Below are 18,185 nucleotides of genomic sequence, written 5' to 3' on the forward strand. Positions count from 1 at the left end.
GAAGACCAAACCAAACTGGGGATGGAAGGGCACATTGTGGTGAGATTCAGAAAAAGCTTCTCAGGGGAAATAACTCTTGAGCTGTTTTATAAAACAGGTAAAACCTACCCAGGCAACAGAAGGGAAGAATGGCATTCCAGGCAAAGGGATTGGAAAGCATAGAGGCAAAGAGGCATGAGGGTACAGCATGCCCTGATCAGGTGGTTCAACTTCCAGGCCTGAAGACATAGACTATGCAGTACTCCTGCTGGGTCTCGAAGGCTAAGCTGAGGAGCCTGAGATGTGCCCTAAGAGCTGGGAGCTATGAAGAGCATGCAAGGATACCTTAGGGTCTTAAATCCAAACCGAATGCCAATGATGGAGGCTGTGATATTGTGATTTATAATAAGAAATATACATATTTGGCTTCCTCCTCATTTCTGGCACAAAGCTCCTAAAACCATTGGAATTTCCTAAGTGATGGGAGCACTGAAGGTGTCTTTTGCAATTTTAATGGGGTGACTTTTGGACAAAAAGAAGGATGGGGTCTGGTTGCCAGGAGAACCAACCAAGTGATTCGAGGGTTGGAACTTTCAGTCCCACCCCCACTTACCTTCAGGGAGGGAAGAAGCGCTGGAGGTTGAATGGACAATCACCAGTGGCCAGCGATTTAATCAATCATGCCTATGTAATGGAGCCTCCAAAACAACCTAAGCAGAGAGGGTTCAGGCAAGTTCAGGGCTGGTGAACACGTGGAGATGCAGGGATAGTGGTGCTCTAAGAGAGGGCATGGAAGCTTGAAACCTCTTCCCACATGCCTAGCCCTGTGCATCTCTTCTATATGGCTGTTCCTAAGTCATATCCTTTTATAATAAGCTGGTAATCTAGTGACTGAAATGTCTCTCTGAGTTCTGTGAGCCACTGTAGCCAATTAATTGAACCCAAGGAGCTGGTCATTGGAAGCCCCTATCTATAGCCTGTTGGTCAGAAGCACAGGCTGCTTGGACTTGCTAATGGCATCTGAATTGGGGTGGAGGGTGGAGGGTGGGGAGCAGTTGTGTTGGATTTAACCCTAAATCTGTGGAATCTGACACTATCTCTGGGTGTAGATAGTGTCAGAATCGAGTTGTTGTAGGATACCCAGCTGGTGTTGAAGACATCTGGGACTGCCCCCCCTCCCCCCGCCACGGTGGAATTAGGTGCAGAATCCTTAGGGGTGGAGAAACCACCCACTGATGTCATTGCTGCTGGGCAGTGGGAGGTTCCAGGTGCCAGCTCTCACAGTAGCCACCAGAAAATCTGGGGGAGCCACCAGGAAACCTATTATCCCCTAAGCACTCAACTCTGAAGAACTTCTGAAGTCTTAGAGTTTTCATATTTTCAGCCTAGTCTTTTTAGTCCTGAATTCTTGAACTTAATTCCTAATCCCGTCTACTTTTACATTTTTTGCTTTTCATCTCATGAGCCTTTTATCTTAGCATTTTACATCTTCTTCTTTTATGTTTTTAACCTTTTATCTCATTAGCTTCAAGCCTTTTATCTTTAAATATTACCTATTTTATCTCATGGACGTTATCTTACGAAGATTTAAATTGATTTTTAACTAATACTCTATTCCTTTTCCTTTATATTTTTTTTCCCCTCACCTTGCTGGAAATATTTTAGTTTTATTCTCCTTGTAACTTTATAGTTTCCTTTTATTTCAAAAGAGTTTCTTCATCCCTTTCTTTCTCATTTTCTTCTTCCTCCTCCTCTCTTTTACCTTCCTCTTTTTCTTTTTGACCTTGTTTTGGTTTTGTGTTTTTAATGTCCAGGAAAACAAATACTGATAGAGAAGGAAACATGGTGAGAAGCTGCCCCAGAGCCTACACTATGAGGCTGAAATTGAGGACCAGTTACAATGCAAGCAAGGCTTAAAGAGAATTTAGAAGGAATGGAATTGCCATGATGGAGGAGCAGAGAGAGTGCTCTCCAGAAAAATGAAGCAGGTTCACTGCACTCCACTGAGATCCCAATTAGTGTAGTTATTGCAAAATATATGATGTTATTAAGTTACCCAATTGTGTAAATTTCCTCTGGTGAATTTCAGATGCCAGGAGAAGGTGGATATTAGGTTGATCCAAGGTTGGAATTGCACAAATTCCATTTTGGAAAGAAAACTGCATGAGAACTTGTTTCATATGCAAGAGAGTTGTTTTATGAAATCTGGATTGAACAACAAGGAAATAAAGGTATTACTTGTATGGGTGGGCTGGTCAAAGGACTGGAGGTCTCAATTAATTCTAAGAAGAGATGAAAAGCAGGGAATGTTGAATGAAGAACTGGAAAGGACAAGAGGCTAAGCTAGAGAGTAAGATATTTGATTTCTGTGGGGAAGTTCCTGGAGATGGCAATGACTAAGATGTGACCATGGGAGCAAGCAGCTGCAGCTGGATTCAGCAGAAAAAGATGACATCGTCAAGGGACTAGGAGGAGGTTGGATGGGCTAATGCCTTGTTAGCCATTTGTTTGGTAAGCGGATATATTAACCTAGGTAGAAGATTCTACCACAATTTACTACAGAGGTGGTGGCATTAAATAATAATGTGAGAGGCACTTTGGGAGAGAATGTCCACATCTCTTACCCAAAGGGTATAGCATGATATATACAATTTGCCTCTCTGCTCTCTACCATTATTCAAAACAAGAATCTGAGGGACTTCCCTGGTGGCGCAGCGGTTATGAATCCACCTGCCAATGCAGGGGACACGGACTCGAGCCCTGGTCCGGGAAGATCCCACGTGCCGCAGAGCAACTAAGCCCATGGGCCACAACTACTGAGCCCACGTGCCACAACTACTGAAGCCTGCGCACCTAGAGCCTATGCTCCGCAACAAGAGAAGCAACCGCACTGAGAAGCCCACGCACCACAATGAAGAGTAGCCCCCGCTCACCACAACTAGAGAAAGCCTGTGAGTAGCAACGAAGACCCAACACAGCCAAAAATAAATAAAATTTAAAAATTAAAATTAAAAAATACAAGAATCTGAATGGTGTAAAAATGATTATTTCCCACCTCCATTTTTAAAAGGGAGTTTTATTTCTTGGTGTAGAAAATTTAGAAAATAAAGACAAGGAAAAAGAAACAGAGGAAATGGGGGAAAAAATGTATACTCAAAAGAAGTATCACTCGGGCTTCCCTGGTGGCGCAGTGGTTGAGAGTCTGCCTGCCGATGCAGGGGATATGGGTTTGTGCCCTGGTCCGGGAAGATCCCACAGGCCGCGGAGCGGCTGGGCCCATGAGCCATGGCCACTGAGCCTGCGTGTCCGGAGCCTGTGCTCTGCAACGGGAGAGGCCACAACAGTGAGAGGCCCGCGTACCGCAAAAAAAAAAAAAAAGAAGAAGTATCACTCAAAATATCACCCTAAGAAGAAAACCACTATTTATATTTTAGGGTGTGTGTGTATGTACATGTATGCATGTTTTCTTTTCTTTTAAGAAAATGTGATTATACTGTACATACTATAAGGTAATATGTTTATCTCACCTACTTAATTACAAACATGTTTCCATGTCAAGAAAAACCATCCAATATGATTTATTTGAAAAATGTTTTCTTCAGTATGACTTTTAATGCCCATCCCATTTTATGAGGGAACTCCAATTTATTTAATCTCCTATTTTGTCATTTTTAGATATTAGAAACAATACAGCAATGAACATCTTTGTAGCGACATCTTTGGGCACACCCATGATTACTTCCTTCAGTGAATTTCCTAGAAAGAGTCTTCCTCAAGGCTATACATGTCTTGATGTGTTTTCTTTCTTTTTTTAAAAAAAATATTTATTTATTTATTTATTTTGGCTGCGCTGGGTCTTATTTGCGGCACGCAGGACCTTTGTTGTGGCATGCAGGCTTCTTAGTAGCGGCATGCGAACTCTTAGTTGTGGCATGCATGTGGGATCTAATTCCCCGACCAGGGATCGAACCCGGGCCTCCTGCATTGGAAGTGCAGAGTCTTACCCATTGGACCACCAGGGAAGTCCCTGATGTGTTTTCATATTTCCTAACTGCTGTGCAAGAAGGTGGCATCAATTTAGTACTATAAAAAGTGCCAGTTTCTACATACCCTCACAGGTATGAGGCATTATTATTCTTTTGAATTCTTTATGACCTTTGCCAATGTGATAGCTGGAAAGTGGCTGTGCGTTTTCATTTGCACTTTCTGGATTCCCAGTGATGTCGAACATCTTCTTGTATGGATGCATTCCTGGCCCAACCTTAACCCTTCCTACCCAAACTGCTTTTCCCAGCCTGAAACTTGGAGTATTGCCTTGAACATACAGGGAAGGACACTATAAAGAAAAGTCCCACACACATGTGTTTGTATTCACACTAAGAATGTTGTGAAGGGTCATTATGAAAATAATGTCTTTTTTTAGGACACATTTTAGTACTAGGAATAGCTATATTTCCTCTTGAATATCCAAATTATTTTTATCTTATTGATACTGGGGAACGTGCAATTGACTGTGTTGTTTTTTGTTTTTGTTTTTTGGCATTGGCAGCTAGAACGTTCTGAGCCGGTTTCCTTCCAAGCAATGTGTATTTGTGTACCAACTTCTCTCTTGGCTCCATCTTATCTTTCCAACCCTGATTTTCCCTTTGTCATATTTTGTTCAACTATTTCACATTGGACTGCATCTTGTTTGGCAGGCATTTATGCAATGCAGGGTGTAGATAAATAAGATATCGCGACCTATGGGTTGATTGTGGCTCACCTTGTTTGGTGCCAACCAGTACCTTAGTAGTCATTGATACTGAGCTAATGGGCTACTTCCCAGGATTTTCCACATCAAGGTGAACATTGAAAATGATGTTGTTGGTATGATTCACCGCAGTGAATGGAGATGCTCAGAGGCCAAGGAGATACTGAGGGTTCTATCCCCACCTTGTCGCATTCCTCAAGGCATGCGAAGACCATTATCTCAGGGCACCACTGGTGGCACACAGGTTGAAACACTGGGCTAGAGGAGAAAAAAAATACCTTACAAAAGTAAAGCTAAGAAAAGTAAAATAAAACTCTTCCCAGGCTCGTGCCTGCTTCAAAAGAAATACTTTCATTTCCTTTCCAAGAGATGTCTCTTCTTTAGATATGCTATAAATAAAATGAGAGCAATTCCCCAGTACAGAAGTAGCATGGATAGCTACTACCCTGACATCCTTCCTGGAATTTGTGCTTGCCTACGCCCTTCTTCCTTCTTTTTCCCCATGCTTCTTTAACAGCATTCAATCCCTTCTCAGGGTCTCAAGGTGGTATTCTCTATTCATGGATATCATGGATTCTTTGGCTCTTTATCCTATAGGTAGCTCTCGGATATCCCTTTCTCTTTGCTGCAGGCTCCACAGACTCTTGCCTGTCTCTAATTCTTCTCAGTAGCATCCACCAGCTTCTCCATCTCTTGGGTCTCTTCCTTCTGCTCTTCCACCAAGATTAGCATCAGAATAGGATTCAGATAGCTAAACTCAGTATTTTTTCTTTCTCACAGAGACAGAGATGAATTAGATGTTCACCATGTATGTTTCATTTTTCTAGGCACACGGCTAAGCCACCTTTCCTAGCACATGTGTATCTAGGGGGGGCATGGGACTGATCTCACCCATGGAATGTGAGCAGAATTGGCTATGTCACTTCTAGATCCAGGAAGTTAAGAGCATGTGTCTTCTCCTTTCTTTCTCTCTTCCTTCACCTACAGCTGGACCACATCAGAGGACCTCAAAGTCCGATTCTGAAGATGGCAAAGCCACAGAGCAGGAGGAGTATGGATCCCTGAATGACTGCATGGAGCTGAGCTCCCCACTAATTGCTTTAGACTGTGGAATAGTCTTTATCGTTTAAGATCACTGAGATTTAAGGAGTTGTTTTTTTAGCAGTTAGTATATTCTAATTAATGCATCCATTTTTTCTTGTTATTTCTAAAGAAAGAAAGAAAAAACACAAGCCTTTCTAACTTTTTCAAAACATTATTATTAATCACCAGGGGAACACAGATTGATTTTTTTTGGCCACACCGCATGGCTTGTGGGATCTTAGTTCCCCAACCAGGGATTGAACCAGGGCCCACAGCAGTGAAAGTGATGAGTCTTAACCACTGGACCGCCAGGGAATTCTACAAGATTTTTTTTTAAGGCAGGAGAGGTTTTGAAGTTATAAAATTCTTACAGCAGTAGTTTGTAGAACACTAGTTTCCAGGAAGTACATAGTAAAATATGATAAACAGAGTTCTATGACAATGATATTAGGAAGAGCAGTATGAAAGAAACAGGCTTCCTTGCTGCGGAACTTCTCAGAGCCTTTAATATAAAGCTGTATATTGTGACTCTCCACAAGGGGGCTCTGTTGAACAGATTTGTCTCAGCCTCAAAGACTGAAGATCAAATCAGAACAAAACAAGAACTTGTTCCTTTCAGATGTGAGATTTGTACCTCTTAGTACATTTTGATGCAGAAATTCTATTCCCCTGGAACTCTGCTATAGTCTAGAGTTCCTCCCCAAACCGAGGACTCCTCAACCCCCAGAAGAGGAGCCAATCCAGGGTTGACTGTTCCATCATCTACCTCATCATGACACATCAATCACTCCAGAGTTTTGGCAGTGCTACCTCCCCCAGGCAAAATAACAGGCCCCTTCCACTCCTGAGTTCCTGCTACTTGGAACAATGATGGCCTCTTTCTGGGAAGATGAAGGAAAAGACAGTCTCTGATTGCTCAACAGCTACTGCAGCTGAATAGTTGTTGCGGCACAACTAAAGAGAAGGACGGTGAGGGGCATACAATGTGTGGCATGAAGGAAAAGAGTGAGGAAGGACAATAGGATGGAGGAAACGAAAGCAGCAAGGCAAACGTTTGGAGTGTATGCTTAATGACAGTCCAGAGGAGGCAAGATGGGTTGTTGTCCAAATTCCATATGAGCACATTAGCAGCAAACTGCCTACAAGCCTCTTGGCAAATAGAGCTCAGATTCACATCAGTTTCTAAGGGGATACTGTCTGAACTTGCTCTGAATCACAACCAACTGAATGTTGTAATGCTACAGTCTTCAAGCCTCAACACCAACTCCAAACTATATTATCTGCCTCTGCCGAAAACCCTTAGATTCCATTCCCATGGAGGCTCGCAGAGCACAGATCTCAGCAAATAGGATTGCTTGTGAGATTGCCTTTAGAGCCCACTAAATATGCATTTTAGGTTTAATCTTATTTGGAAGATTGCTAACACCAACACCAGGAGAGCTCCAAACAAGAAGGAACCAACGTCATCCCCAGAAAGGAAGCAGAATAGGGCCTGGCCACAGGCCTGCAAGCTAGTGGTGCTCACTAAGACCCTCACATCTGTGGCACATTGATGGAGTGATAAACACCAGCTGACATGATAGAAGTCATCTGGCACCCAGGATCCTGGACTGCTTCTTCCCAAGTACTCAAATCCTTGTCTCTCTGTTCCTAGCTCAGATCTCTTGGCCCTGTCATCCAGACTTTATACCTACCCCGAGCCTAGACACGGCAGCAGAGCTAAAAGTCCAGACTAAAACTGCCCCTTGCCTCTCCCGGAAGCAAAAGCCCAAGCATTACATTCCTCCCAACTCTCGGTACTAGTACCAAGGCATAAGCCCAGCAAACCGAGCTGGAGCTGCTGCCGGTGCTGTGCAGACAGATGCAGGAGGCACGCCTTCTTTACTTGTGTTTCCTGCAGCACCAGACATACTGGAGCTCAATAGATACTGTCAAATAGATGAAATACACACAGTAATGCATTTATGATCTCTAACTCTACCCAAGTTGCCGACAGTCTCTCCTGTTCACCTTTTGTTTCCTCACGGTATCTCCTGGGTGAGGTTGTTTGCCAGCATCATGATCCCCTGGTACTTTTAAGAGAGCAATTGTCAGGCCCCTCATCAGAGTCGGAGGGAAGAGCCCAGGAATCTGCTTTCTGAAAACTCTGCCCAAGAAACGCTTTTGCACATAGAGTCTGAAGAACGCTGCCCTGGGGGTTCCATTCCCAGCAGTCTCGCCTCCCATCGAGAAGGAGCTGCGGATCTGCTCCCACATGTCCACCTCCTACTCTTCATCGGCCCTCTCCTCCCCACCTCTACCAGGTCAGTGGGGCCTTGCCTCAGAGCAGAGCTGTAGCCTTCTCACTCTTGCCCATAATCCCATCTCCACTGCCGAGTCCTAGACAGTCCACCATACGTGCTGCCCAAAGAGATTCCCACCCTGCTCTCTGCACCTGTCCTTCTTCTCCACCTCCCACTTACTCTTTAACCCCCCAGCATCAGGCTTCTGCCTGCACCACTCTACTGAATCAACTCTGCAGTATTTGTCATGAAAATGATTATATATTACACCCAAAGGGTACTTTACAGCCAATAAAATACTTTCACACATACTCTGTCATTTGGACTTCATGATCCTATGAGAAAAGCATGTAATACCTCAGAGATTCCCAAACTGCAATCTAGATTAACATACTACCTTCCCAATTTTTGCCGTATCTATTTGCCCTTGCATTTTTATGTACTTACTGTATTTCTGAAAATGACTTATATTTTAAGTTCATTTTGAAAGAAAAAATGTGTATCATTCTCATAAGTGGAGAATCTACATCATTTGTCATAAATAAGAGGAACCAGTACAAAGAAATTCAGTGAAAACAAAATAATGTTATTATATTTTAAAGTGAAAGGGACTCTGGCCTGTGGGCCTATAGTTGAGGGTAGAATCCAAGCCCCTGGAGAAAATCAGCTCTCTGGTTTCCCCACTGCTCCACCCAGAGACTAGGAAGGCTCAGCCCTACTGAGCTTCCTCTTGGACTTTCCGGGTTCACAGTGGCTTGGCTTATTCACAAGGGGTCTATCAACCTCTTCCGCTCCCCACGTGCCAGGCCTTTCCCAGGACCTAAGCCCAGACACTGCTCCCCAACCACCGGCCAGCCCATGGGGAGAAAGTGCCATAGCAGTTCTCCCATAAGAATCTCAGCAGAGCCCAGGGCCTCACTCTGCCAACTGCCCACAGGTTTCTACCACAGCACATAGAAGAAGCAAAGAACAGGGGTGGGGACCTCCTTCAGGTGGCCATGTTTCCAGCATTCCCTCTACAGTATTATTCTATCTAGAATCTACTGCCCACCAAGGATCAGAGGCCAAAGTCCATTCACACTTTGTTTAAAAATGAAACCTTCACATCCATTAGGATAGCTATTATCAAACAAAGAAAAGAAAAAGAAAGCAAGAAAGAAAAAAGAAAGGAAAGGTATAAAAAAGAAAAGAATAGAGAAGGAAAGGACAGGAAAGGAATGGAACAAAAAGAAAAGAAAAGGACAAGTGTTGGAGTGGATGTGGGGAAATTGAAACTCTTGTGCATTGCTATTGGGAATAGGGTGTATCCACTGTGGACAATAGTATGATGGTTCCTCAAAAAATTAAACAGAGAATTACCATTTGAACAAGGAATTTCACTACTGGGTATACACACAAAAGAACTGAAAGTAGGGTCTTGAAGAGATATTTGTAGATCATGTTCATAGCAAAATTATTCACAATAACCAAAAGGTGGTAACAACCCAAATGTCCATCAGCAGATGAACGGAACATTATTTAGCCTTAATAAGGAATGAAACTCCAATACAACGTGGTAGCTACAACTTTATGCATAGTGAAATAAGCCAGTCACAAAAAGAGAAATATTGTATGATTCCACTTACACGAGATACCTAGAGTAGACAAATTCATAAAGACAGAAAGTAGTTACCAGGGGCTGGGGGGAGGGGCAAGTGGGTAGTTATTATTTAATGGGTGCAGAGTTTCAGCACAGGGTGATGAAAACGTTCTGGAGATGGATGGTGGTCATGGTTGCACAACAATGTGAATGTACTTAATGCTACTTGAACTTTACACTTACAAATGGTTAAAATGGGGCTTCCCTGGTGGCGCAGTGGTTGAGAGTCCGCCTGCTGATGCAGGGGACACGGGTTCGTGGCCCGGTCTGGGAGGATCCCACATGCCGCAGAGCGGCTGGGCCCGTGAGCCATGGCCGCTGAGCCTGCGCGTCCGGAGCCTGTGCTCCGTAACATCAGAGGCCACAACAGTGAGAGGCCCACATACAGCAAAAAAAAAAAAAAAGAAAAAGAAAAGGTTAAAATAGTGAATTTTATGTTATATATATTTTACCACAATTTCTAAAAATGAAATCAGCAATTACTTATTAGAAATGTGTTAAAGTCCTACTAGCACCAAACTGAGACTTTCTACCTGACCAGGTTAGGACTGAAATTGAATTGGGAAGCAGATACCTTTCTCACTAGGTGATTCAATATCATCAAAGGTCACATTCCAGCATTTCCAAATCCACCAGTAATATGTTCACGAAGAGTTGAGCAAACACTCTAATATCTTATATACTCATTATACAGATGAGGACACTGAACCTCAGACACAATAGAGATAATCAGTGAATTTTCCAAGGTCACACATTAAACGGCTTGATACCGGCTATTCTGATTCCCGATTTAGTGTCAGTCCCATTAACCCAAAGTACTTTTTCCCACCCCACTCTCTTTCCCTCACCTTTGGTATCCAAGACAGTAAACTCTTTTTGTTCTCCTCCTACCCATTTTTCTTTTCCTTATTATTTTTTTTCGAGCAGTTCTAGGTGTACAGAAAAATTGAGCAGGAAGTACAGAGAATTCCCATATACCTTCCCTCGCTTCCCAGTTTACTGTATTATTAACATTTTGCATTAGTGTGGTATATTTGGCATCATTGATGAGCTAATTTTGATATAGTATTATTAACTAAAGTCCATAGTTTATATTGGGTTCACTCTTTGTCTCCTACGTTCTGTTGGTTTTGAAAAATGTTTAATGACTTGCATCCACTATTACAGAATCAGACAGAATAGTTTTACTGCCCTAAAAAGCCCCTGTTCTTTCTCCTTCTTTTTTTACCCAAGTTGGGAGATTCCCCAAAGTTCCAATCCTGACCTGTTTCTCTTCTTGCTCTATTTTCCTTCTTAGGGAGTCATTTCCATTCTCACATTTTCAGAGACCACTTCCATCCTGACAACTCTCCAAGTTAAATCCCTGCTGGCCCGCTGCACACCTCCACTTGGAGGTCGGAAGCAAGCCTGCTGTGTGCTCTGCGCCCCCCAGCCCCTGACCACACATTTCTCTTAATGACAAGCCATCCTCCTAGTCACCTCGTCACCCTGGAATCAACTTTGACTCTTCCCTCCTTATCCTTTGAGGCAGAGGCATTAAAAGGAGTGGGGAGGGCACCCAGTGACAGGTTGGAGTCATGTTCACGATGAGCTTAGACTCTCTGGCTACAGGAATCTGTCTTCAAGTTCTCTGACCCATGCAAGGTGAATGGCAAAAATAATGACCTGGTGAGCCAGCAGCCATTTCCACAAAAGTGTTTCTTTGTAGTCAACCTAGCAAAGACCTCTCCCTCTTTTTTCACATCAAACATGTCTTCCCCTCTCCACCCCCAGTTGCCTTTGATGTCTCTCTTCTCTGACCCAGATCTTGGCACTGGCGGGAAAGAAAGTCAGGATGAGACCAGATTTGCTGATCGCCAATAGAAAGATTGAGCTTATTCTCTGAGGTCAAAGCTCAAAAAATTCATTAAAGGTTTCTTTTAAATATAAACCCAGCAGTTTAGTAAAATGTACCATATAAGGCTAGGTATAACCTGACGTTTTCCCTCAGTTAGTTTACTGAAGAGTTGAGGAGATGCCCATGTAAGTAAGTAATGAAAATTCAGTGTGATGTGTGTCGTAATAGAAGTTTAAGGAGTTCAGAAGAGGACAAAGGAGCGTATTGGTTAGGATTGTGTCCAGGTGCATGAAACAAGAAACGGACAACAGGGATGTAACGAAACTGGTGTCATTTTTCTCCAATAGCAAGAAGTGCAGAGTTAGGCAGTCTAGGCAGGTATAGAAGCTCCATGAAGCTGTCAGGGACCAAACTCCTTTTATCATTCCCCTCTGCCATTCCTCATATGTGACTTCCATCATCATGCTTGCAGAATGACTGCTTGCACATCCAGACATCAAACGTGAGTTTCAAGCAGGGAAAACAGGTAAGGGTAAAAGAATGTGCCAAGTAAGACTCTCCCTTTTAACCAGGAAAATAAGAGCTTTCCCACTTATACCTTATTGGCTAGAATGGTGTCATAGGGCCACCATAGGCTCGAGTGAGCCTGGGAATTCAAGTTTGTAAGGTGGGCACACTGCTGCACTGAACAAAATTTGAGGTCAATAAGCAAGGAAGATCTGGGACAAGCCAGCCACCGTGTCTGTTGGGGAGACACTTCATCAGCTCAGTGAGGGGGTCCATGTGTCGAGGAACTGAAGCATCCTGCCAACAATCAGCACTAATATGTCAGCCATGCGAAGTGAGACATTTTAGAAGCAGGTCCTCCAGCCTCAGTCCAACCTTCAGATAACTGCAGCCCAGCTGTAACCTGACTGCATCCTCATGAGAGACCCACAGCCAGATCACCCAACTCAGCCACTTCTGAATCCCTAACCCTCCGAAATAGCATGCGATCAAGGCAAATGCGTAAAAATAAAGGTCTATGGCCAAGGCTGGTGGAGATAAAAATACCACACGGTAATGACTACACACAATCAGGGACGGTGAATGGAGTGTTAACAGGGATGTAGGATGGAGTAAGAAGTGTTTCCTAGTTAGTGATTTTCACTTTTTAATTTCTCCCCAAGAATGGTTTTTATTTCCTCAAAAGAAGAAAAAAACCCTCAACTTTAATAAAATTTAATAAAATACATTGCAATGAGTCTTTTAACAGACACACAATACCAATATGTAGTATGCTTGTTTCAGAATGAAACAGGGTTAGAAAATATGATTATGTAATGAATCAAAATTTTAATTGTAGACCTGCTTATTGATGACGTATATAAACATACTAGTAAAAAAGACTCTTGACCAAGTAATAAAAACTAAAGGTATGTTTATGTCAGAAAAAAAAATACAATGCCATCATAAGTGATTATTGTTGTTTTAAATAAGTTTAGGGGCAATTTGTTATGTGGTAGTGAGTAACTAATATGGAAAATAAGAAAGAAGAGATGGAGGAAATATGGATTAGGCAATGAACTGTGCCTGTCACAAAGAGGGAATAATTAACTTTCAAATTTGGAGGGCAGATAATTCTTTACAGAGGAAGTAATACCTTAGTAAGTTGTATAGAAATAAATCGTTTACCGGGCGGAGAAGGAAGGCACATGGGGAACCCCTTTCAGGTAGAGAGAATACATGTACAGCTCATTGGCCGAACACAGTGTGGGGATGGGAGTTGGAGGGAACATGACTACTTCCACTTGCTTCCATCTATCGGTGGCATGGAGGTGGGGAGAGGGTCCGGGGAGAGAAGCATGAACAAAGCAGGAGGTATATGCAAAAGCTGGATCATAATCGGTCTCGAAATTCTTCTTATGAATCTTGGTTTTCTCTCATTGGCAATGGAGAGCCATTGAAGGTTTTAAGGAGGAAATACTCATGATCAGATTATATCTGAAAAAGATTGCCCTAGCAGTGGTGAGGGGCACAAACTAGACACGGACTTCCTAGAACATCCAAAAGAAGATTCAGTTTGTACAATTAGATGCACAATATTTGGCAACCTTATGGCTTTCAGGTACTTTAAAGTACCTAAGATCGTAAAGTAGCAGAGATCGTGGACTATTTCCATGAGGCCTAAGAACAACAGAGTGTTTCTTATATCCAAAATAAAGTAGTGGACAATGGGCAGAGTATACCTGCCAGGACTCTGGATTTAGACCTGGGCCTGACTCATACTCTGCTACTTAGGCGGCACTGTGGCTAACCCTCTGAGCCTAATGACGGTAATAATGTAGCCTACCTTGTGTATCAGCGGGTGAGCCTCAGAAGTAACTATGTAAATATCCCAGCAGAACACCTGGCATGTGGTGGAGTGTACCTAACACTTCTGTTGACGATCCCATTTTACCTGCAAAATGGATGAGTGAGAAAGATTGGCCTGAGTGATTCTCCTCACAGGTGGGAAAACTGAAACAAAGATGATCTATGATTTACGGCAGAGTTAGGATTTGGATCTGAACATCTGGATTGTCAGTCCAATGCTACTCCACTCTGCAACCACAGAGTCAAGTAATTACACTGTCACTTCTCTTTGGTGGTGAAGATAAAAGTTGAGAAACGTCAATGAAAAATAAAATGAATAATCAAAGTAAAAGCAAAGAATTATTCCCACAAAGTGATCTTCAGTCTTCTCTCCCCCGCTTGCAATTTACAAATCTCCAGTCCATCTTATTTTTATTCCTTGCTCGTATTCATAATGTGCCATAAGGAAGCTGATAGAAGGTGATCATACTTTCCTATGAATGATCTCATTTCCCCTCATAACTGCTCAGTGAATAAGAAGAAATCAGCTCTTGGTTTTGTCACATATGTTACAGGTACATTGTTTTAATTCAGAAGAAACTGAGGATATAGCATGTGCTGGTTTGGGGGTATCTAAAGATGAAAACAAGCCTTGGGGAGTCTAGTACTTAGTGGGGAAGTCAGACCTTGAACTAATACCTAGCAAGTCCAGATGATAAGCCCCGCACTAGAGGAATAAACAACCTGCCCTGAGCATAGGAAGGAAACTTTCAGGCTATTTCAGAGTTACAGTAAGGACGGTGAATGATCCCCAGAGTTATGAGGGCACTCGAGTTAGGTTTTGAAGGATGAGTAGAAGCTCACCAGAAAGATAGGCATTTGAGCCAAAAGGAGTTAGCGTGAGTAATGCCAGGGAAATATAAATTGCCTGGGAAATTTAAAGTATTTTGGCGCTGCCAGAAAGAAGGGTACACAGGCAGGGAGTGGCAAGAGATGCAGCTGAAAAAAGGAGAGACCTTGATGCCTCACTGGGAGGTTGAGGCTTAATTTTGAAGGCAATAGGGAGCACCTGGGATGTCTGTAAACACTGCGTTCAGCTATTAGACTTTTGGAAGAGGCACCTACCGTGGGGTCCTCTTTCTGGCCACTCGGCTTGCCTTACAGTACTGCGGTTAATCATACAGCTGGCTTGCATGGGGAATGTAAGGTACCCATTTTATTGGGGACTGAGTCTGTCCCTTCCGTGAGCCCACTGGACTCACAAATACAAAGTATTTCATGAGAAATACTATGAGTAAATTACAGGATCAAGAGACACTGAATCTGGGCCAAATGCATTTGGTCATGAGTGTGATTTATCAAGAAAGTAAACCCACTGCCAAGATAAGGGAGAAGGCTCCTGATTTACACTCGCCAGCAGAACAGGAACGTGGCTGCATCTCACTCCCCAGCCGTCACCACGCCTTGACCACTTTCTTGCCTCCCTGCCATCACACAGGACTACTAGGAAGCAGAACCTCACTCTTCAGACCACAGCACCACAAACACAACGCCAACCAACAGAAAGGCTTTGGGGTCCACGGAAGCTGTCATGAGGTCTCCTCCACCCCAACCTGGCTCCAATAATGTGATTTCCAGCCCTCATGGTGACCTCATCTAGGGGCCAACCTGGGCACTCCATAGAGACACTGGGTGCCACTGGGACTGAAGAAATTATTTATCACCTGCAGCTTACAGGGTTGCAGGGGCCGGAGGGAGACCTAGACAACTCTGAGCCTCCCATGGTTCAAGGAACACCCTGCCCAAATATTATCCTGCACCAGGCATTTACTACCCTTCTCAGCAGCCCTCTGGATTCCGGCTCTGGAACTGACACGCTCTGTGGGAGGAAGCCCCTGCCATCCCCGCCATCCCGTCCAGTTCTCTCAAGTGACATCGGACCCAGCCAAGGAGCATACCGATCTAACTGGCAAATGCCGCCTCACTACCCGTGAGACACATAAGGATCTTGGGGCCAGGACCTCATGCTGTTTTGTAACATAAGCACTTTCCACCCAGGGTGCATAAGTCAAGGAGGGTCTGGTTGTGGACTCCAAATAGTCGCTATCACAGTGTTATTGTAGCCTCCCATTCTTCCTCCTGATTACTCCACTCAACATAATCTACAGTGTTCAGCGATAAACCTGCTGGCACTCAGTTTATAGGCAAACAATTCCCGTCTCTTTTCAGCCACTTATCTTTTCCAGCAGTCAAAGAAAAACTATATATAGTGTCTCTCTGGCGTCTAATCTTCTTCTTCTTCATCTTTTTTTTTTTTGACACAAGGGAGGCATCAAGGTTTTATGTTGGGTAAAAAAGCAGAGTCTAGCTTCTCCCTGGAACATAACAAATGGCCGTGTACCGGGATGGGGCAGGCTGGTGAGGCATGACCGGCTGTAGAAAGAAAAGGCAAGAGAAGAGGATGATCGAGGCTGGAAACGTGGCCCTGATGTGGTCTGTGATGAGCCCCCATGCACAGACTCAGACATGATAAAAAGAAGAATCAGTGTTGGAAAATACAACAGCAACAGTGCCAATTAACAAGAGTGGTCTTTTACAAAAACACTCACTGCTTCTTCACAAAGCCTGGTGTCATGGAAATGCCATGGGAAGTCTGGGCAGTATTTTATTTATTAAGCATTTTCAAAACATCTGACTGTATCCCCATAACAATCCTATAAGGCAGGTAGAGATGAGAATTATTCTCAGTTTTAGATGAGAAAATAGATATAGTATCGCAGTGTTATTTGATGAAGGTCCTAGCTCTGGTAAGTAGTCAAGAGAGGGATAAAGTACAGAGGTTTCTGATGTCTAACCCACTGCTTTTCTCATTCACTCCCTTGGAGATTTATCCTCCTCAGGCTAACTCAGTTGCACCCACACTCAGTTACACACACACACACTTATCACACATATGCATAGCCACACCTACTCAAGCAGGAGGAAACCTGGAAATGTGGCCAAAACATCTCACTATGGCAACATTTATAATATTCTCGATTACTGCTAAGAAAATATTCTTAGCACTTCAGAAGGAAAGTGAAAACTAATCAGAAGTCAACAAAAGAAACCTTCATTTAATTGATTATTTTCTGCCCTCTACTTTTGGAGAAAAATATAAAATTCTCAGAAAACAAGTAGATAAATGGGGATTTATAAAGGCTATGCTCCAGATTCCTCAGCTTGATTCCCAAACCTACATCTCTAGTCCTCAATCCTAGGAGAACAAAGTGATCATCCCGTTTGCTGTCTTTCACCTACTAACACAAAAGAGAGATGTAGTTTAGGCAAAATAGTATCAAGAATTACAACTTAACGGTGTTTGGCTTATGACAAATTAAAAGAACAAAGCTTCCCATTTCCCAACTATTCCAGGTAATCAACGTTTTTTTCTACAGAACTTTAAGAGGCTTTTAAAACACTTAGAAGAAAATGCAAAATCACTCACTATGAAAAAGCACCTGCACCTACCTGTTAGTTTTAAATGAGTTTTTAGGGACTAGACCCGGTCTTTATCCCAAATTCCAGATCAAATTCTTCTACCAGAAACCCTATGATGATGAAATGTTTCTTTCCCACCTCTAGTCCTGGCCCTATTTGGTTCTAACATGACTTTTTCAACAGCAGCACTTCTTGAGCAAGGACTGTGCTAGGAAGCCTGTGTGATGTAAGTCAGGGAAGGGGGGGTTTAGGCAAACTGAGGGGCAAGTTCCAGATGTATGAGGTGCTCAAAGGTGTGCATCAGATGGTGGGCAGAGCCACACAGGAGTAAGGAACAATGTTTTGATCCAAAAATAGAAAAAGAGAACTGAAAAGACCCAGACGGAAGGTCTTCATGGAAGAAAGAAGCTGAAAGGTGAAGTTGGCCTTTGCAGCAAAGGACACAGGCCCTGCTCTGTCCTTGAGGAGCTCACGGTCTAATGGACCAGACTATCGAGGTGATAAACGCCGCGCATGTGAACAAAGAACTATAGACCCAGGAGGGCTGTGAGTGAGTCTGACAGTGCAGTTCAGGCAAGGTTTCATACCGGTGTGGGCTACGAAAGTGACACTGGAGTGGGGACTTGAACGATTTTTCTAGATAGAGAAGGGTTGGGGAAATAGCTTCAGCAAAAAGAGATTGTAGTGTGTGGAATAGTGCCTCCCTCAAAGTATCAATACACCCGGAACCGGTGAATGTGGGCTGATTTGGAAAAGATGTAACTGAGTTAAGGATCTCCAGATGAGATCCTCCTGGGTAAT

Source organism: Delphinapterus leucas, chromosome 9, assembly GCF_059928025.1.
Source record: "Delphinapterus leucas isolate spDelLeu-1000000601 "Yukka" chromosome 9, BTC_Dleu_Yukka2, whole genome shotgun sequence".
NCBI lineage: Eukaryota > Metazoa > Chordata > Mammalia > Artiodactyla > Monodontidae > Delphinapterus > Delphinapterus leucas.